A 22,772-nucleotide genomic window follows, 5' to 3' on the forward strand; every position below is an offset into this window, starting at 1 on the left:
TCTGCTATCATTTACTATGGGGCCCTTTTATTAAGTCATGTAAGCATCTGGAGTTACCACCCAGCTCTTGTGGTAATTTCATTTTTGGCGTGCGTCCAATACGTGCGGCCGAAAAGTAATTATTTTTGGATGTGCGCCAAGTGGCATTTGACACGTGTAGGTCATTACCGCAAGGTTACCGCGCGACACTTTACCGCTAGGTCAACGGCTGGCACAAAATGGACGCGCAGCAATTTTGATTTTGCCAGCATGCCCATTTTCAGCAAAAATTTTAAAAAGGCCTTTTTTAACAGGGCACGTTGAAAAATGGATTGGCGCATGCCCAAAACCCGCGCCTACACTACTGCAAGCCATTTTTCAGCGCACCTTAGTAAAAGGACCTCTGTGTTACTATGCTTCCTATTTTGTGTATATACATAGACACAGACACTGCATATAGGCAGAAAGACTAGAACGATATGCACAAAGTCAGCCCATAGTTGTAAGGGACCAAAGGGACGAGGCTATGTGATTTCTAGTGCAGGAGTGTTTTGGACAGGGAAGGCACTGAGGAAAAGTAACAACAACAACAACAAAATCCCAGGGAGCACAAATGAATACTCGAGGTGCCAGATTCCCACCTGGTTCAAACTGAGCTGGAAATGTAAAGGAGCAGGAGGAGAGTGACATATTTTGGGGGTGGGGGGGGAGGCTACAATAAGCCACTGTGAGAATCAGAGAAGCCACAGAGCCCAGAATGCAGGGGGGAAGAGAGAAAAGCCAGAGTGGAAAAACTACAGATCCCAGAATGCATTGCGGGAGGGGAGGAGGCAGGAGCGTAGGGAACACAGATTTCAGACTGCCTGGAAGAATAGGAGAGAGGAGGACAAACGAGTACCTGAGCTGCAGTAGAGGAAAGGAGAGGGGGCTGATTGGGAGATGGAATCAGCTGAGGAGAGGGTGGAACACCTGAGGGAGGGGGTGGAGAATGAGGGGATGGAATGGGAGCAGGTATGAGGAGAAGGTGTGGAAGAGGAAATGGAGGTGGGAGAGGAAGTGGCTGGAGAAGAAGAGTGACTTCTAGAGGAGCCCAAAGTATCAAGAAAAGAATAATAGTCAGGAGAGATCCGGTGGGTGGATGTCAAGAGGTAAAGTGTTGACAAATGAGGGTGGTGGATCTTTAAAGCCTGGCTAAGCCGTGCTGTGTAAAAAGCCTAGCTAAGCTGAACTGTTTGAGGCGTTGCTGAAGAGGGCGGTATTTGAAAGCTGGGCTAGCTGAACTTTGGAGAGAAAGCCTGGCTAAGCTGGGCTGTGTTTAAGGCCTAGCTAAGTTGAACTGTTTTGAGGCCTTGCTGAAGAAGGCGGTGGGGGAAGGCCTGGCTAGCCGAACTGGGTTGGAAGCCTGGCTAGCAGAACTGTGTTTAAAGCCTGACTAGCTGAACTTTGTTGGAAAGCCTGGCTAGTCAAACTGTGTTTGAAGCCCGGCTAGCAGAACTGTGTTTAAAGCCTGACTAGCTGAACTTTGTTTAGAAGGCTGGCAAGCTGAACTGTGTTGTCCCGTCTTGCTAGCGGAACTGTGTGGCAGTGAGAGCGAACTGCACGGACGAGGGTGGAGTCGGAAGCAGACTGCACAGATAAGGGAGAGAGACAATTACGCGGCCGAGAGGAGCGGCTGACACCACGTTAAACAAGGACTACAAGTATAGGTTAATGCTAGAGTCTCTGAAAGACCATGTTCCTCCTAGCCATGAGGTAAGCAACGCCCCAAGCTGCTATTTCAAACTATCATTTTCCATTTTACTGATCCTGAAACTGAAGGCAGAGTTGAGATACAATGTTTGCACAGGTCAAGTCTGGCAAGTCAGGAACTTACACTATATGCATTTATCTTTCTCAGATATTTACATTATATTCAGTTCTGTATGAAATACGTTTTGAAGCAGAATGAAATTGTTAAAATCTTTACAACCATTTTCATTAACATCTTTCTGACCTCATGTGCAAATTTTCTTTAAATCAGTCACCTTATTCTCTAACTCTTCTTACCTATCTCTATGTTCCACCTTTGCTTACACCCTATACTGCCAATTAAAATGTTCTATTACATATTGTGTTAACATTGTAAGTAGTATACTATGCCATACTTTGTACTGTCATTTGAATATTTGACTGCTGCAATTGTCTATTGCTCGTGTTTGATTTATTCTTACTGTACACCGCCTTCAGTGAATTCCTTCAAAAAGGACGGTAAATAAATAAATAAATTGAAACGGCGAGCAAGATCATTAACTTTGCAGATGATGCCAAATTATTCAAAGTTGTTAAATCACATGCAGATTGTGAGAAATTGCAGGAGGATCCTGGGAGACTGGGCATCCGAACGGCAGATGAAACTCAATGTGGAAAAAAGTCAGTGTGCTTTTTCTAGCAAAAAAGGTGCCGGTACTCAAATGCCTGGCCAGGGCTGGGGTGATCACTGAGGAACCCCCACCCCACAATAGCCAGGCCCCCTGCAACCAGTCATAGTGACAAGGCAGAACTGGTATATAGAGCCTGGGCACTTTCATTAGGGGACCACGGGTCAATTTTAGCAGACAATAGAAAAGGTACCCCCCCCCCCAAGTACCCCCTCAAAAAAAGCCCTGGGAAAAGTGCAAAGTGATTTGTTTGATTAATACAGCTAAAACCAATTGCCATAAAGCAATAGGTATCTCCTTTGGATACACTGGTTTTGGCTAATGTGACATGGGAAAAGTCACATGTGAATACTTCGATATGTCTACTGTGGAAATCTAGGTGTCATCTGTGTAATTAGTGTCTAAGTAATGTAAGAGTAAACATAACCCTAAATCTAATAAGTGTCCTTGCACTGAGAATTTTAAAGATAGTGAGGAAGTCAAAAAAAGCTCTGACACCCTTATATTAGGGGGTAAAGAATTTTTGTGCACGAATGAGGCGCGGAGGTGGGTGTGATCATATGTGATGATCTTAAGGTGGCCAAACAGGTAGAAAAGGCAATGTTGAAAGCTAGAAGGATGCTTGAGTGCATAGGGAGAGGAATGGCCAATAGGAAAAAGGAGGCGTTGATTAGAGAATGACACGGGGACGTTTGTCCCCTTTCCTACCCCAGGGGCGTATCTGCGTGGGGCCACAGGGGCCTGGGCCCCGGCAGATTTCACCCTGGACCCCCCTACCGCCGTTAACCCTCCCCCACCTACCGCCGTCAACCCTTTCCCCGCCTACCGCCATCACCTACCCCCGAGGTCCGCTTCCTCCTGCCGGTTTTTTAAAATATTACTTCAGCTGGCGGGGGACCCCAACCCCCACCAGCCCTGCCCAGCCGAGGTCTTGTTTAAGTTCTTCATCCTCGTGCTGTGAAAGCTGCATCCTTCCAGTTGGACGGAGTCTGACGTCGCAGCACGTTGACGTCCTGCACGTACAACCTGCTGCGACGTCAGACTCCATCCAACTGGAAGGATGCAGCTTTCACAGCACGAGGATGAAGAACAAACAAGACCTTGGCTGGGCTGGCAGGGGTTGGGGTCCCCCGCCGGCTGAAGCAATATTTTAAAAAACCGGCAGGAGGAAGCGGACCTCGGAGGTAGGTGATGGCGGTAGGCGGGGAAAGGGTTGATGGCGGTAGGCGGGGGAGGGTTGACGGTGGTAGGCGGGGGAGGGTTGACGGTGGTAGGCGGGGGAGGGCTGACGGCAGTAGGGGGCGGTGGCCGGGGGGGCTATAATGTGCCCCCTCACTCTAGCCCCTGCCCCCCCTACCGCCGAACCTCAGATATGCCCCTGCCCTACCCCATCCCCATGGGTTGTCTCTGTCCCTGTCCCCGCAGGCTCTGTCTTCAGCTGCAGAAGCCTCAAACACTTATGATTTTATATTTAAATCTTTTTATTAAAGTACAGAAAGAATACACTGTGCAACTGTTTATAAATCACAAATAGAAAACAACAATAACAACGAGCAACTCTAATAACCCCCCACCCCCACCTTCTACTCTTAAAACCCCCCAAATAGCTGACTTTTACTACACCAAGGAATCCTAATCCACCCTGTTAAAATGTCCAGAGGTACAAAATACAACACATTCTGTATGCCCTAGAGGGGAGAAATATGCCCTATGAAGCACTGTTATGATTTTTCAATCTACGGATGAATAAGTTATCAACAATCTCAGGATTCAGTCTAGCTCTTCCATAGTCCTTCCTGCAATAGAAGATGTTTTCTTAAAAGATGTGCTGGTAGCAAGAATGTACAGGATCACCCGGGCAAATTTTGCTAGTTGTGGCCAGCATGTTTGCTTGTTTTTCCCCCAAAAAATCAAAATATTGTCGTCTGCATCACTCAGACATAAATATCAATCCAGTTCATAGGCGTCAAAGTAGAGAATGACACAGGGACAAAGTCTGTTCTTGTCCCTGTGTCATTCTCTAGTGATGATGCCCCTGTATAAGACTTGGGTGAGACCTCATTTAGAATACTCTGTACAATTCTGGAGACAGCACTTTCAAAAAGATATGAACGGGATGGAGTCGATCCACAGGGCAGCTACCAAAATGGTCAGTGGTCTTCGTTATAAAGTGTATGAGGATAGATATCTCAGTAGGCATACTTTAGAAGAAAGGTGGGAGAAGGGGAGATATGATAGAAATGTTTAAATACCTCCATAACATAAACGCACAGGACGTGAGTTTCTTTCAATTGAAAGGAAGCTCTGGAACGAGGGGGCATAGGATGAAGGTGAAAGTCGACAAACTCAGTAGTATCCTAAGGTGCCCTTTTACTAAGCTGCGTTAGCGTCTACGAGCGCCCAACGTGCGCCAAAATGGAGTTACCACACAACTACCGCGTAGCTCTTGCGGTTATTTCATTTTTGGCGCGCGTCTAAAAAATATTTTTTTATTTTTGGGCGCGCGCCAAGTGGCATTTGACACGCGTAGGTCATGACCACCCGGATTCTTTACTGCTAGGTCAACGGCTGGTGGTAAGGTCTGAGACACAAAATGGACGCGCGGCAATTTTGATTTTGCTGCACATCCGTTTTCGGCAAAAACAAAAGAGGTCTTTTTCACGGGTGCGCTAAAAAATGGATTGACCCGCGCCTACACTACCGCAAGCCATTTTTCAGCGCGCCTTGGTAAAAGGACCCCTTAGGAAATACTTCTTCATGGAGAAGGTGGCGAATTCGTGGAATGGCCTCCTGGTGGAGACAAAACCTGTATCTGAACTCAAGAAAGCTTAGGACAAGTACACAGGATCTCTAAGAGAGAGGAAAAGATAGTATATGCTACAGATGGGCAATCTGGATAGGCCATATAGTCTTTATCTGCCTTCATTTTGTCTTAAAATGTAGCTGCATTTTTACAGACAAATTTAACAGGTTCTAACTAGGGCTGATGTTAGGGGCCCAGGGCAAGTGCCCTGTTTGCGGCCCCTTAAGCTTGCCTCAAGCCGAAAGAGGCATAGCCTACAGGCAGGCTTTAGGTCTCCCTCCCAGGTTTCTGACCTAGGCCCCTGCATGCCTAACACCAGCCCTGGTTCTAACTCATCTACCATTATGACATTGTAATGGCATTTCTATGAGAGGTGTAATACTGTTTGCACTTCCTGAAATGTTCATAATAGCTACCTCTATATATGAACTACAAAAACAGGAAGCCTGACATCACGAAACATTACCAGAATATAAAAATTAGATAAACATCTATCAACCAGCATTCATACTTTCCTTGTAATGTTTACACTATGGAAGCAGTTAGTGAATGAAGAATAAAAAAGGTAATGTATAGCATTTTTTCAGTATTTTTAAGCATAACCAAAAGTATATACAATGACATTTTAATAATTGACAAATTAGGTATCTACTATTTACAAAGACAAGGTAGGACAATGTTTTAAGTTCAAAGTTAACGTAGTTATTCAATTTTCTGACACTTGAATAAATGTATTAGAATAAATGTATTATGCAGGGAAATATATTAGACACAGCAAGTTCTGAATTTAGTTTCCACACCAATGTTTTCCGATCTGACGAAGAAGGGCAACCTTCGAAAGCTAATCAAGAAATGTATTAAGTTATGTCCAATAAAAAAGGTATCATCTTATTTTCTTTTCCATGTTTTATTTTGTTTGATTTCTATAGATTCTACATGGAATGTTGCTATTCCACTAACAACATTCCATGTAGAAGTCGGCCCTTGTAGATCACCAATGTGGCCGCGCAGGCTTCTGCTTCTGTGAGTCTGACGTCCTGCACGTACGTGCAGGACGTCAGACTCACAGAAACAGAAGCCTGCGCAGCCTTCTACATGGAATGTTGCTAGTGGAATAGCAACATTCCATGTAGAATCTCCAATAGTAGCAACATTCCATGTAGAATCTCCAATGGTATCTATTTTACTGTCATAGTAATGCTTGAATGTTTTCACTTATATACACTGTCAGCTAGCACATTTGCTTATTTCCGATCTGAGGAAGAAGGGCAACCTTCGAAAGCCAATCAAGAAATGTATTAAGTTATGTCCAATAAAAAAGGTATCATCTTATTTTCTTTTCCATGTTTTATTTTGTTTGATTTCTATTGACACACCAATGTGATAAATTGGCTGAGAAATTTGTCGTGAATCTAGATTCAATTAAAATTATTCCATTTTAATGCTACTCATAGAAAAAAAAAAAGAGTTACTAACCTTTCTATAATCCCAATCTCTAAACTTCCCTCAAAATAGGAGGATGAAATAAATATAAGGCTCTCTTCGAAAGAAAATAAGAGACAAAATGAAAGACTTGATCTACTGTGGGTTTTTTTTTTTTGGGAGGGAGATTACAGGGATGACAAGAAGTATGTACAAAATGGAAAAAAAAAAAAAAAAAAAGATACATTTGAAAGAGTCACATTTCCTAACTCGTAGAAAGGGCTGAAATGGTCTTACCCAACAAGGAACTTGAAATGAAACTCTAGTTACTGAACTATTCAACATCTCATTTCAGAAGCAAGGTGTAACAAGCTGCTCGTGATGACAAATCCCCTAGTAAAAGGCCGGGCTTACAAATCCCTCATGTGTTGTTGCAATAGGAAACACTTCGGTGCTCAATAATGATACATGAAACACAGGTAGCCTTTGAAATCCCATCAAATCTCTGTTCCATTATCCCTTTCCCCTATACCTCTACTATAAGAACGTTTGTTGTCCCAAACGAGAAACATTCCTCCAGCTAAATTCTCTCGTGCAAGAATGCACATTCAAGTTATCAGATGAAAAAGGCAAAGCAGAGCCAGGGAAAAGAAGGCAAAGATCCCTATGGAGCAAGAGCAGTCTTAACATTTTTATTATAATGGACTGTTTTGTCAGCTTTAACGTTTCTCTCTCGATCGTGCACCTTTGACAACCAACCTAAAGCTTGGAGGCAAGAGTGGACCGACCATTAGTCTCCCATTGCTTCCATCTAATTGAATCAATTTTGATAGGTGGTTTCAGGGCCCATGGCCCTTATTGCCCGAGGTGCCAGAACACTTGTCAGTCCACCCCTGCTTGGAGGGGGGAGGGTGCAGTACAAAAGGGGTGACAAATTAATCAGAAACCTTCCTCTCCTCACTAAATCCTCGGTTGTCCTGGCAACCAAAGGGAGGAAGACGACACATACCAGGAGAGCAAAAAAATAAAAAAAAAGAAGCCACTGCATAGAAACAGCGAGTATCAGAGGGACACTGCTCTGAGGACACCACAGGACGGAGACACTCACTCCAATTTGGTTCAACAGACACAGTCAGAGGGGTTGACAGAAGCAGCCTAGCCTCTTTCTCTCCTGCTCTCCCTTATGGCCCATATGCTGGAGGCTCCCAGGAGCTATTGCTCCATAAAAACAAAGCTGGGGTTTCACATAGCACAGCAACATTGGCTGGTAGCAATTTATTCCCTTCATTGATCTCAGCTCTTACAATGTTACCTCACCCCATTTCACTGCCTCATCCCTTCCACCCACCGATTTTCCTCCCTCCTGTCGGTACTACCCTTTCTCTCCCGGAAATGCCCCTACTCCTTCAAAACTTCCTTCCCCCGTATTACTTCCCTCCAGTACAACCCTTTCCCCATGACTACCTCTTCCAAAACTAGCCCCCCTCCATCATTTCCCCCCGTAGAACCCCCTTTCATTATTCCTCATTCATTGTTTTCCCTCCACAGCTTCTACTACCCCTTGTCCCTTATCATCCTCTTCCTTCCCAGGTATGAACCCCTCCCATTGCTTCCTCCAGCATTTCCCCTCCTGTCACTTCCTCCAATACAATGCTTCCACTGCATCCTCCAGCACTGTCCCTTCCCCTTCTTTATCCCCCCCAGTACAACCTTTGCTTCCTCTAACCCTTCCCCATCCCCCCCCCGTACAACCTTTGCTTCCTCTAACCCTTCCCCATCCCCCCCAGTACAACCTTTGCTTCCACTAACACTGTCCCTTTCTCTTCTTTATCCCCCTAGTAGAACCTTTGCTTCCTCTAACACTGTCCCTTCCCCCCCCCAGTACAACCTTTGCTTCCTCTAACCCTTCCCCATCCCCCCCCGTACAACCTTTGCTTCCTCTAACCCTTCCCCATCCCCCCCAGTACAACCTTTGCTTCCACTAACACTGTCCCTTTCTCTTCTTTATCCCCCTAGTAGAACCTTTGCTTCCTCTAACACTGTCCCTTCCCCCCCCCCCCAGTACAACCTTTGCTTCCTCTAACCCTTCCCCATCCCCCCCAGTACAACCTTTGCTTCCACTAACACTGTCCCTTTCTCTTCTTCATCCCTCCCAGTACAATCTTTGCTTCCTCTAACACTGTCCCTCCCCACCCCAGTACAACCTTTGCTTCCTCTAACCCTTCCCCATCCCCCCCCAGTACAACCTTTGCTTCCACTAACACTGTCCCTTCCCCTTCTTTATCCCCCCCCCCCAGACAGTACAACCTTTGCTTCCACTAACACTGTCCCTTCCTCTTTTTTATCCCCCCTCCTATCACTTGCAGACCTACCAAGTGACAGTATTAGGCGTCCAACACATGCATTTGACTGCCCTGACTCGCCGAGCATCCCAGATCCGGGATCCCTCTCTCCTCCCCGTCCTCGCTCCGGCAGCTCTCCCTCATTAAGCTCCCGGCTCTTACCTTCAAACGTGTCATTGAGGCAGCGGCAACGGGGGGCACTTCATACAAGTTGCTTCGGACCGGCCCCGGAGCTCGCCTACCGCGGCGCCCCGCCCCCTCTGACGCAACGTCTTCCCCATCGCCGCCTCCCGCCCTGCCGGAAACAGTAAGTCGCGGCGGAGGGGGCGGGACGCAGCCGAAGGAAAGACGTTGCGTCAGAGGGGGCGGGGCGCCGGGTAAGGAGAGTCCTCCTCCTCCTGGGGCCAGGCAATCCCAGCCAAGAGCGCTAACCTCAATGGGAAGTTTGAAAATGGTGCGCGCGCACGGAGACCGAGAGATTGGGAGGGGGGGAGAGAGAGTCGGGTCGGCTTGAGCGTCTGCCTCTTCTCCGCTTTGTCTCACCGCACTCGGAGACGTTGGTACATCGTGCCGGCCGCGTCCCCCTGTGGAGGTTGTGGGGGAGAAATCCCTAAAGGACGGGGCTCCCGTCCCGTGGAGTCCAGACTCCAGAGCCGCATTTGCCAGAGGCCTCGCGCGTGTCCAGTACAGGGCGGCGCGAGCCTGCCAAGCGTCTCCTGGATTCCTGCGATTGCACCAAGTTTACAGCACCCGCGCGCGGGTGGACTTGCACGTGCACTGGCTGTACCCAAGTTCCCACGCTTTGAACGCGTGCCGGTGTAGAAAAATGCTAAAGATACAAACTATCATACCTGAAATTACACATTTTAAAGAAATACCTCAAGAGCATATAGGAAGCTGGTACAAGGACTGAAAATTGAGACGAACTAAGTAAGCCAACCAGGGCCGATCTTAGCTATTGCTGGGCCTTTGTGCAGACCAGTTAGATGGGGGTAGGGTTACCATCAGGCATATTTTCAAAGCACTTAGCCTTCCAAAGTTCCATAGGTTTCTATGGAACTTTGGAAGGCTAAGTGCTTTGAAAATATGCCTCCATATGGCTCCAGAAAAAGGAGGACGGATTGAGCCAGCCGGGTTTTACTTCCATTGCTTTCAATGGAAGTAATTGAGCCAGCCGGGTTTTACTTCCATTGCTTTCAATGGAAGTAATTGAGCCAGCCGGGTTTTACTTCCATTGCTTTCAATGGAAGTAATTGAGCCAGCCGGGTTTTACTTCCATTGCTTTCAAAGCAATGGAAGTAAAACCCGGCTGGCTCAATCCATCCTCCTTTTTCTGGAGCCATATGGTAACCCAAGATGGGGGTCCCTTGCCCCCTTCCCAGCCCTGCCCCCACCCAACCCCGCCTTTTGTTGACAAGATATGTTTTCAAATTTTATGACATTTCAAATAAAGACAAATCAAGCAAAACGTATGTTAGAAAAACTAATTCAAATAAAGGGAGGGAATGGGACTTGATATACTGCTTTTCTGTGGTTTTTTTTTTTTGCAACTATGTTCAAAGCGGTTTACATAGTATATACAGGTAGTTATATTTGTCCCTGGGAAAATGGAGGGTTTGCAATCATAGGAAACCTAGTATTAAGCAATGGAAATGAATTGAATAATTTCTGGTTGTTCACTGCAATTAGGAGTTCTAATACTCATAGAAGAGAATTAAGGAAAAATTAATTAACTAAGAAAAGATCCAGGCATGTGGGCAAAGTACTTTAAAATGTCCCCAATACTGTAACTCACCGATACAGAAAGGCAACACCAGAGATCCCCTAGTAGACAAAAAAATTGTCACGTTCACAGGTTCCCAAAAAGACATATTTACAGTTAGCAAAATCTTCCCTAAATCGGCTATAGCAAGCCAAAGAGTATCTACGGAGACCTTAGCAGGTAGGAATGCGAAGAGAAACAACCTCATCTATGAAAAGGCAGCACTGTAAATATTGCACCTGACCCTAAAACCCAATACACTAGTAAGAAAGCAGAACAAATGAGACTGCTACAGATCTCTACGCTGAAACTACATGCTAGAAGAATAACACACATTGCTCACGTTCAAAACACAAACAGACAATCAACAAATATGAAACAAGGAATCGCATACTAGTAAGAGATGCAAAGGCAAAAATCTGACCTGGAAAACTCCAGGAGTCAGAATCTGCATATACAGAAATACTGGAGAATCATTCAATGGAAATGCAAGATATCAGAGATGCATATTTCTTAAAGCTGACATGTTCCAACTGATAATTTCAAAATAATTTTTTTTCTACCTTTGTAGTCTGAACATTTTATTTTTCAATTCGATTTGGTCCGTGTCTCTTCTGCTTTTCCAGGATCTCCTGTCCACTTGACATTTCTCCTCTCCATTGTCATCCATCTTCTCTCTGCATCCCTATCTGTCCTGTCCAGCATCTGCTCTCTCAGCATCCCTATCCACCCTTTTTCCAGCATTACCCTGTGTCCCTCTCTTCATGGCCAGCATCTCTTATTTGTGCCCTATCAGTCCCATCTCTCTTCCCTTCCTCCCATACCCCACGTCCAGTATTTCTCCCTCTCTATCCCTCTCCTCCTCTGTTCTACTCCTCACCCCCCTAACTGTCTCTTCTCTCCCCCAGTCTAGTCTCTATCTCTCCCTTCTTGTGCTCCCCATCCTGACAGGTCCAGAACATATCCATCTCCTCCTCCCCCTCAAGGTCCAGCATATCTCCAACGTCCCGTCCCCCCCAGGCCCAGTTCATGCCCATCTCCCTCCTCGGCCCAGCACATGTCCATGTCTCTCCAGCCTCCTCTTCCCCCCCAGGCCCAGCACATGTCCATCTCTCGCTAGTTCTTCCCTGGGTATAGCCCCCACCAATAATGCAGCTTATATCCATTTCCCTTCCTCTCCCCCTCTTATCAGTCCAACATATTTCTCTCTTCACACCTCAAATGAAACATCCCTCCCTCCTGGATCCTCTGAAGTTACTTCACCCCTGGCACCAGCTTGCCCAGCTGCAATTAAGGCATGCTGGTGCTAGGGTTTCCGGTATCCCCTGAAACCTATAAATTGGTGCCCACCCTCCACCCGTGTAGCATCTTCCCCCTCAATGCCAGCACCTATCCCTCTCCTTGCCCCCCGGCCCCTTCAGTGCCAACACTTAGCTCTCTGTCCTTGTCCCCCTTGATGCTAGCACTTACTCCTCTCTCCTTGCCCCACCAATGCTATCACCTGCCCCTCTCCCTGCCCCCTCAAACCTTTCTCTGTCTCTCCCCTCTCTTCTCTCCTGCCAGCAGTCAAAGCCTCCTCTGTGTCGTGGCAAAGGCAGGGGCAGCAATGCAAGCCGGCTGCTTTGGCAGCCCTGGAGGCCCTTCCCTAGCCGTTTCTTGCTCTCAAGGGGATTCAAAGAGGGTGAGACGTGGTCAAGGGAAGGCCTCCAGGGCAGCAGAAGAGAAGGGAGAAAAGTACAAGGGAGGAGGTGGCAGGTGGGGAGGGGGGCAAAGAGGGAGAAAGAGATGCTATACGTGGGAGACAAGGAAGGAAGTTTAGCGTGGCAGTCCTGCACTGCTGTGGCTGGCGTTGGGGCCTTCTCTCTGCTGGTCCCGCCTTCAGTGTAGCAACTTCCTGCTTCTGCACAGGAAGGTCCCGACACCAGCCCCAGTAGTATGCCTTAATCACAGCCAGCATGGGGGGGGGGGGGGGGGGTGAAGTATCTTGAGGAATCGAGAGGGAGAGACGCTGGATTCAACATGGGGAGAAAAATGAGGCAAAAAAGTGAGGAGAATAAATGAGGATACCAAAAATGAGGGACATGCTGAGGCCGCTGCTGCGAGGCCCCTGGAAGCGCAAGGCTCTGTGCAACCGCCCCTGTCACCTCTGCCTAAGACCGGCACTGAAGTCAACAAATAACTAACAAAAAGTAGTGAAAAAGCACTATGTTCATGGAACATTTAGATTTACAAAAGACACAAACCTTCAATTTCCCCTATTACTATTAATAATGGTAAGTGTGGAGGTTTGGCAAAAATATATTTTACATAATGGTGCTTGACTATACATTTGTGTGGAAATTGGACAATGGATTGACAGAAGTTTAAAGGATGTTCAGCCTTAGTTGTGTTAAATGCAGGTTCATTTGGCACGTGTGCAGAGGATGACGGGGAAGCTGTCATTTCAAGAGAGGAGGAGCGGCGGCGGTGGGGGGGCTGCGGAAAGCTCAGTACAGGGGGGATGGGGGAGCAGCGACCTCAGGCGGGGGGGGGGGGGGGCGTCAGAAGGGAAAAAAGAAAGCAGTGCTCGTCAGGGGCGTCCTTGAAGGACGTCAATGTTAGGCACAGACGCGCAGCTTTGTTTTTTTTCCTTTCCCACAGCAGCCCCTGCCTAACGAGAGGTGCAGACCTCACATTAGGGTTTCCACCGTAAGGGGAATCGGTAAATGTTAGTGCATATCATTATAATAGCCTTGCAATGGTACTGCAGCTCATTATAATGATTTGCATTCCGCTGCTACTGTGATCGGGAAATGGCATTTGGTGCATGCTAGGGTTTACTACTTGCTTGTTAATGGCTCGTTAAATGCTCGTTAAGTTTAGTGCATCTGGGCCTAAGTGCTTTGAAAATACGCCTCCATGGCTCTCTAGCTACAGCATCGTGGAGCATTGCTAGCTTGTAGGAAGCTTTTGTAGTTAGCTTCAGTTTGCTGTAGCTGGTGTAATTTACAACGGCGACCTGTAGCCAGCTGAATTGGAGAGAGCACCCACTTGCCTGAGTGGTATTTTAAGTTTTTAAATTTCTGGCCTGGTTCTTTTTTGTTAAGAACCTCTCATGCCTTTAAACAAAGTCAGGAATGAGGCAGATGTTTCTGGTAACGACAGCTGTCTACTAAAGATCTATAAAAAGTGGTTTTCGTTTTATTTGTTGACAGGTAACTTTAAACCCCAAGACCTTCTGTACCGTGTCCTTTGCACAGGACTTTCCACAGCAGAACTAATGTTTCAAAACCCTCTTGATTTCAATTGCTCCTCCTGTTACTAAGCCCAAACAAAAAGACCTCTGTTCCAGTGCCAGCAGCTTTTAGTATAGCTTGAAGCTCATCTTCAGACCTTTTCCTTGGATGAAACATATCTCTGAAAGCTAATGGTTTTTTTTTTCACATAGCAACCGTCTAATGCCATCTCTCTGACACTGTGTTTCATAGGTTCCAGTCCTGTCCTAGATAACTTGGCTGATCTACCTTCAGATCGGAATAAAAATGGAGCTAGTTCTGGCTCTGGTTAGACTGATGTGGGTTTTAGCATAGTGGATCTGCGTTTGGAACTGGTGGGTCCATTTGTTTCTGAGTGTACTATGATATATATAATATGTATCCATGTACCTTAATGAGCCTAATCCTAGACATTACACATATGTACATCAGCAAACCTCCTTCCTTTCAAACTATATACAGTGATACCTCGGTTTTCGTCGCTAATCCGTACGAAAACAATTGGCGAAATCCAAAACCGACGAAAACCGAGGCAATTATTTCCATAAGAATATAAAAAAGCACAAAACACTGGAAAGCAATGGAATTGTTTGGCTAGACGCGAGAAACAACGCCACACTGAGCAGGAGAACACGTTTTTGCAAAATTAGCAGTGAGGTCACGTAGGCACGCCGACGAAATCCGAGTCAAATTTTTCGCAGAAAAAAATCAATGAAAACCGAAACTGACGAAAACCGAGGTATTACTGTATATATATATGTATGTCAGCAAACCTCCTGCCTTTTACGCTAGATATTATATATGTTAGGAATCTTCCTGCCTTTGGTGCTACATATTTCATATATGTATATCAGCAAACCTCCCACCTGTCACGCTACATATTACATATATGTACATTAGCAAACCCCCTGCCTTTCATGCTAGATATTACCCATATGTACCTCAGTAAACCTCCTCCTGCCTTCCATGTTATATATTATATATATGTACCTCAGTGAGTCTCTTTTTAGATATTATATATATGTACATCAGAAAACCTCTTCCTGCCCTTCACACTATATATTATTTATCTGTACCTAAGCAAACCTCCTCCCGTCTTCACTCATTGACTCACAAACCCCTCTCCATAAACAAGCATTCACTGCATTACAAGATCATTTTCTTTCCTGGTGCAACAATACAAGAAGCTTATTCTACAAATCTGGTCCTGTTACAGAAAAAGCCCATGTCCCAGAAAGGTGCGTTCAACTTGGTACCACCAATAAATTCCCTTGGACAGAATAAAGATCATACCGCACAATGCAAAGTGCCAAATATACCTGTAAAACAGTTTTTTGATTATATTGATTTAAGCAAAGAAGGAAAGCATATCTTTCAGGTTAGAGCTTAAATGATTTTTACTGATATCGAGCCTCAGTTGGATGCACCATTGGAAATTCTCAGCTTTCCCTGTTGAAATGTCCCTGTACTTGTGTCTGACGTATTGTGTGCATGGGGAGGTGCAGCATTGCTGGTAAATTGGCAAATGAAAGCAATGATGATTATAAAAGTCTGACTAAGCACAAAATCCAATGACTGTTCTGAAAAACCAATGTGCGGGGAAATGACTAGAGCAGGAATGTACAGCTCATAATGCACCAACCGCTGTTTAAGATTATGTGGAGATTTCTATTCTATGAACAAATGAGAAAGCTACAAAGAATGCAGTATTTCAAATCTGTTGTGCCGCTGTAATGCATGATACGATGGGGGAACATGCTCAGCCATTTTGCCTAGCTCTTAAACGGGATTAGACGCCCATCTGCTCTGAGGGCCAGATGCACTAAACTTAACGAGCAATTAGTAAACCCTGGCATGCACTAAAGACTTCTCCGAGCCATTTTCAGACGACGGTAGCAGCTAACGAAAACGGAATGTAAGTGAGCAAACTACTATAGTAATGTGGACGTGTCCCGATGCACTAACAGTACCGAATGTTTAATTGACCATTTGGTATAAGTAGTTTGAACAAGATAGAATGAACGTTTTTGGAACCCTAAAAACCAAACAATGCCTCTTTCAGATTCAGGCGTAATCCCCAGATTCTATATAGCGTGACTTAAGTTGTGTACACAAATCCAGTCGTATTTTGGATTTGCGCACTCAGCTTAATTAGTTAACAAGCCAATCAGTGCTGATAATTGCAAGCAATTAACAAGCAATTATTGACATTAATTGGCATCAATTAGAATTTACACGCACAACTGTCTATGCATATTCTGTAAAAAGATGCAGGCAAATTCTAATGTGCATAGCAGAAAGGGGGCATGGCCATGCACGTGGAATGCGCGGCTCTTGGGTGTTTCTAAAATCTATGTGCATTACTACTACTACTACTTAACATTTCTAGAGCGCTACCAGGGTTACGCAGCGCTGTACAGATTAAGAAAAAAGGACAGTCCCTGCTCCAAGGAGCTTACAATCTAATGGGCGAAATGTAAAGTAGGGGCAGTCCAGATTTCCTGAATAGAGGTATGGTGGTTAGGTGCCGAAGGCGACATTGAAGAGGTGGGCTTTTAGCAAGGCTTTGAAGATGGGCAGGGGGGGGGGCTGGCATATGGGCTCAGGGAGTTTGTTCCAGGCATGGGGTGAGGCGAGGCAGAAAGGGCGGAGCCTGGAGTTGGCGGTGGTGGAGAAGGGTACCGACAGGAGGGATTTATCTTGAGAACGGAGGTTACGGGTAGGAATGTAAGGAGAGATGAGGGTAGAGAGGTAGGGAGGGGCTGTAGATCGAGTACATTTGTAGGTTAAAAGGAGAAGCTTAAACTGTATGCGGTACCTGATCGGAAGCCAGTGAAGTGACTTGAGGAGAGGGGTGATATGAGTGTACCGGTTCAGGCGGAAGATAAGACGTGCAGCAGAGTTTTGAACGGACTGAAGGGGGGATAGATGGCAAAGTGGGAGGCCAGTGAGGAGTAGGTTGCAGTAGTCAAGGCGAGAGGTAATGAGAGAATGGATTGTTATCAAATACACCCGGACCGTGCCTAATTTAGTTGCGTGGACGGCCGCTCAGCATGTGCTATAAACTGCACCGAAATGTATGCGTATTCTAGACGCATTTTTCTTCCACGTGGATTTTTAGGCATGATCTATAGAATCTAGTCCTACGTGCTTAATTAAATAATACAGTAGAAACTGGACTATGATAACACAGTACAGACCTGGTTACTTGCAGTAGCATTCATCCTACCCTCTAGTTATTTGTTTTATTTATTGAGTGCTTTTTCTTTTCTTGCCCCCAAACTAAAGGCCCTGTGAGTGAGAAACACTAGAGCAGTGATGGCGAACCTATGGCATGCGTGCCAGAGAGGGCACACAGAGCCCTTTCTGTTGGCACACACACCGTTGCCTCACCCACCGTAAGTTTGTTCCCTCCTCCCTTTGAGTTCTAGGCCCCCTCCCTCCGAATTTTAAAAGTCATCTAACTTACCTCGTCGGGGTTAAGGTGGCAGCAGCGGTAAAAAGCATACAGGCTCGACTCGGTACTTAGTTCCGTTTTCCCTTCTCTCTCTCTCAGCTCCGGTCCCGCCCGCATTTCCTGTTTCCGCAAGGGCGGGGCCAGACCTGAGAGAGAGAGAAGGGAAAACGGAACTAAGTACCGAACCTGTATGCTTTTTACCGCTGCTGCCGCCCTAACCCCTGACAAGGTAAGATAGATGACTTTTAAAATTTGGAGGGCGGGGGGACCCTGGAACTAGAAGGGAGGGAGAGAGGGGGGCCTGGAACTCAGAGGCAGGTGGAGGGGGGACGAGGGAGGGGGGACAGGAGAGGGATGAGGGGGAGGGGGGAATGGACCACCTGTTAAATTGACCTGTTGGCACTTTGTGATAAATAATTAGATTTTGGGTTGCTGTTTGGGCACTCGGTCTCTGAAAGGTTCGCCATCACTGCACTAGAGTAACTCTATACCAATATACTCTTCAAGATGCAGACCTTGTTTTAAACTACTTGTTTTGAACACTGAAGTTATTTATCTAAAATGGATTACCCTGATTGGTCCCTCTGAGATTAATCAGCTGAACAAGGTGCATTTTTATCCAATTTATTTATTTATTTATGTTTCTGACAGCAGCTAGGGCTTCTGACCTCAAGAAGCTGAACACAGGTGATCTATAGCCCTGAGTGAAACCTACAGGGTGAGAAACCTCAGTTGGACGATTGCAAGCCTACAGGGAAAATAAAATCAGACACCCTGACTTAGAGAATCTCCTGAACAAAGTATTCAAAACTTTTATAGAGACCACAAAGAGACATTTTGTTTTACTGGCTCGACTCACTAAGCAAATATTGTATGAATAATGTACAGTTTGTTGACAGACCATTGGTAATGTTACACTTCGTTTAATCAGTGTCATCTATAAAAATCTTATCATACTGAACACATCAACATTAATTCTTGCAACAGAGAGGTGATCTGTTTTTATAAAATATAAATGTGGGTATTTATTCGCTTTATACAAGCCAATATTTACAGCCCATTGATGTACAGATATTGAAAACCACTGGGTACTTTGCTGTGGTTTGCTGAGTGTAGTAAACATTCTTTTTACAATTGCTATCTCCTCGATGAATACAGGTTCAACTATAAAAAAAAAACACTTGGCAATGTACTGCCAGGCTTTAACAACAGCCAAACAAACAATAAACAAAGCAGCTATTTAAAATAGTAAACAGTATCTGATCCCTCATTAATTAAACAATGCATGGCGTTAATAAATAATTGGATGCTTGATCATACGTTAAAATTTAATACCGATAAAACAAAATTGATAAAACAAAATTTATATGTTTTGATATGCATCTAGAGAATATTCCAAAATCAATTGTTATTAACCAAGTTACCTTTGAATTTTCTACAATTAAATAAAATACTAGCAGGCTTATTTTCGAAAGAGGAGGACGCCCGTCTTTCGACACAAATCGCAAGATGGGCGTCCTTCTGACAGGGTCGCGCAAATCGACATAATTGAAAGCCGATTTTGGGCATCCTCAACTGCTTTCCATCATGGGGATGACCAAAGTTCATGGGGGCGTGTTGGAGGCGTAGCAAAGGCGGGACTGGGGCATGTCTAACACATGGGCGTCCTCGACCGATAATGGAAAAAAGAAGGGCATCCCTCCTCTCTGAAGGGACACCACCTTGTAGTGGTGGAGGGGTTTCCGTGTTTCAATGACTCAGGGGGCTATGCTGAAGGGTTACCCATATCAGACAGGCCTCTGAGGAGAAACCAGACAAAGAGTGTCCCAAACTAGGGAAAGATGGTGACCTGAGGCTCGTACGCTCAACGGCCCAGCTGTCCTCTGAAGTTAAAGTTTCCTCTTTGCATTTACAGTTGCCTTAACTGAGAGTAGAGAGGTGTGGTAGCCGTGTTAGTCCACTTTTAAAGGTAATCAATAGAAATAAAATAAAACATGAAAAAGAAAATAAGATGATACCTTTTTTATTGGACATAACTTAGTACATTTCTTGATTAGCTTTTGAAGGTTGCCCTTCTTCGTCAGATCGGAAATAAGCAAATCTTGGTAGATGGCAGTATATATAAGTGAAACATCAAAGCATTTCAGTGACAATCTAACAGGGTGGGGATGGAGGTGGATGGGTGAGACAGGGGGCTATGCATATCCCCCTGGAGTGGAGGAGTGGCCTAGTGGTTAGGGTGGTGAACTTTGGTCCTGGGGAACTGAAGAACTGAGTTTGATTCCCTCTTCAGGCACAGGCAGCTCCTTGTGACTCTAGGCAAGTCACTTAACCCTCCATTGCCCCATGTAAGCCGCATTGAGCCTGTCATGAGTGGGAAAGCATGGGGTACAAATGTAACAAAAAAAAATAAAAGACACACAACCCAAGCAAGAAAGCACAACCTACACTACTGGAGGACAGATCGATCCTGTTACTTTCTGGCAACAGATCTACAAAAATGAATGGGTAGCACAGACAGACTCCAAACACTATCTCCAAAATTGGGATGACAGATGCAGGAGCATACTAGACGAAATTGCACCACTACAAACAAGAACCACACGTAGACACTGCTCAATACCTTGGTTCAACGAAGAACTGAAAAAACTAAAAACACAAGTCAGGAGACTCGAACGCGCATGGCAAAAAATGAAAAATGAACATACACTTAAAGCTTGGAAACAAATGCAAAGAAAATACAAATATACAATAAGACAAACCAAAAGAGCATACTACAAAACCAAAATAGGACCAGACTACAAAGATGCACATAAACTCTACTAACTCGTGAATAAATTAATAGACACCACACCGGTTACCACAGCCAGCACAGATACCCCATCGGCAGATCCACTTGCCAAATACTTCAATGAGAAAATTATAAAACTCAAATCCACACTACCACTGAACACCACTGATCACAAAAAATGTATGGATTGCCTGGACCCTACTCCCGGTGAATACCCAGCAGATCGAACCTGGAGTAACTTCGATCCGCTAACCGAAGAAACCATAACTCAAGCACTCAACAAATTCTCCAAAACCCACTCCAAACTGGATATTTGCCCCAGTAGCCTAATAAGGCATGCCTCCAAACGCTTCATAACGGACCTTATGTCACACCTGAACTTCATGCTACAACACGGACTTTTCCCCAAGGACAAAGGAAATGTATTACTTACACCCATACCCAAAGACTTAAAGAAAAAATTAAATGACACAACCAACTATCGACCAGTAGCATCCATCCCCCTGATAGTAAAAGTAATGGAAAGCATGGTAACCAAACAACTCACCAATTACCTAAACAGATTCACAATACTACATGAATCACAGTCAGGCTTCCGATCCAGCCATAGCACTGAAACAGTGCTAACCACTCTCATAACCAAATTTAAACAACTAATTGCAACTGGAAACAATGTGGTACTCCTACAATTCGATATGTCCAGCGCGTTCGACATGGTCAGCCACCAAATACTCTCGAACATCCTAGACTACTTCGGGATTGGAGGAAACATACTAAGATGGTTTAAAGGCTTCTTAACAGCAAGAACTTATCAAGTGATTTCAAACTCAAAAATGTCAACACCATGGAAACCTGATTGCGGAGTACCACAAGGATCACTGTTATCACCAATCCTTTTTAAATTAATGATGACACCTTTAGCCAAATCGCTATCCAACCAAGGACTCAACCCATACATCTATGCAGATGATGTCACGATATACATCCCGTTCAAACAAAACATAACCAAAATTACAAATGAAATCACACACAGCCTCCAAATAATGAACTCATGGGTGGACGCATTCCAACTAAAGCTAAACGCAGAAAAAACACAGTGTCTCATCCTGTCCTCACAATACAACACAAACAAACCCAATACCATAAACACCACAGACTACACCCTTCCGGTTTCAGACAGCCTGAAAATTCTGGGAGTCACAATCGACCGAAATCTCACATTCGAAGACCATGCGAAAAACACAGCAAAGAAAATGTTCTACTCAATGTGGAAACTTAAAAGAATCAAACCTTTCTTCCCAAGGGAAGCATTCCGTAGCCTAATACAATCAATGGTGCTAAGTCATCTAGACTACTGCAATGCCATTTATGCCGGATGCAAAGAACAAATCATTAAGAAGCTTCAAACTGCTCAAAACACAGCAGCCAGACTCATATTTGGGAAAGCGAAATACGAAAGCGCCAAACCCCTAAGAGAAAAACTACACTGGCTCCCACTAAAAGAACGAATTGTGTTCAAAGTTTGCACCCTGGTCCACAAAATCGTTCACGGAGAAGCTCCGACCTATATGTCAGACTTTATAGACTTGCCTATTAGGAATGCAAAAAGGTCATCATGCACATTCATCAATCTCCACTATCCTAACTGTAAAGGGCTCAAATATAAATCCACATACGCGACCAGTTTCTCATACATCAGCACGCAGCTATGGAACGCATTACCGAAGGCCATAAAAACAACGCAAGACCTAACCATCTTGTGAAGGTTACTGAAAACAGATCTTTTCAAGAAGACATACCATAAACAATAAATAATAACACTATACTCGATTTATACAAAACCGAACTCTTATCACATGTCTGATTAACCTCTTTGATATTAATGATCAAGCAATACCAATTTAAACCCAATGTTGAATAGGGTCTCTCTATAGTTGATGACCTAATGTATGTTACAATCCAATTTATTACTCGGGAACCTTCCTACAATACTATAATTTATTCTTCTTTACCATGTATGTATGCACATATATGCTATGTTCGATGTATGTTACCATGTATGTATACACCTTAACGCAATAACATCTGTAACTCTGCCCGGTAATGGCAACCTCCACTACGGCAAATGTAAGCCACATTGAGCCTGCAAATTGGTGGGAAAATGTGGGATACAAATGCTACAAATAATAATAATAATATAGCGTCTTGGGTTTGAAGAAGCCAACCAGATGATCAATGTGGAATAATGATTCAGATAAATAATAACTGGGGATAATCAGGTTAATACCACGTTTTCTTTGTTTACTGTTGTTTAATTGATCTCCTTGTCTTGTTTCACTCTCCCTATTTATTTTGTGGTCTAAGAAAGAGAAAGACTGTATATAATCCATTTATCTAGTTGAGATTGTTTTCTTCTAATATTGTATTATTGTACAGTCATCTCTGTATTACTGTTTGCAAGTGACCCTTGTAAAATGAAAAATTATAAATAAATGATTAAAAAAAAAAAGAAGGGTGCCCTTGGCGAACACTTGGACGACTTTAC

At 44.7% G+C, this 22,772-nt stretch overlaps 1 protein-coding gene across 1 annotated transcript in view; it reads right to left on the bottom strand.

Annotated features, from left to right (window-relative positions):
* LOC115473429 (monocyte to macrophage differentiation factor-like) overlaps positions 1-9,087 on the bottom strand; it is a 50,668-nt gene extending 41,581 nt beyond the window's left edge. Inside the window, 1 exon segment of the mRNA XM_030208371.1 lies at positions 8,994-9,087. The gene's annotated coding sequence lies outside the window, so the exon portion shown is untranslated.
* Between the last annotated feature and the right edge of the window lie 13,685 nt (positions 9,088-22,772).

This window comes from Microcaecilia unicolor, chromosome 6, assembly GCF_901765095.1.
Source record: "Microcaecilia unicolor chromosome 6, aMicUni1.1, whole genome shotgun sequence".
Lineage (NCBI taxonomy): Eukaryota > Metazoa > Chordata > Amphibia > Gymnophiona > Siphonopidae > Microcaecilia > Microcaecilia unicolor.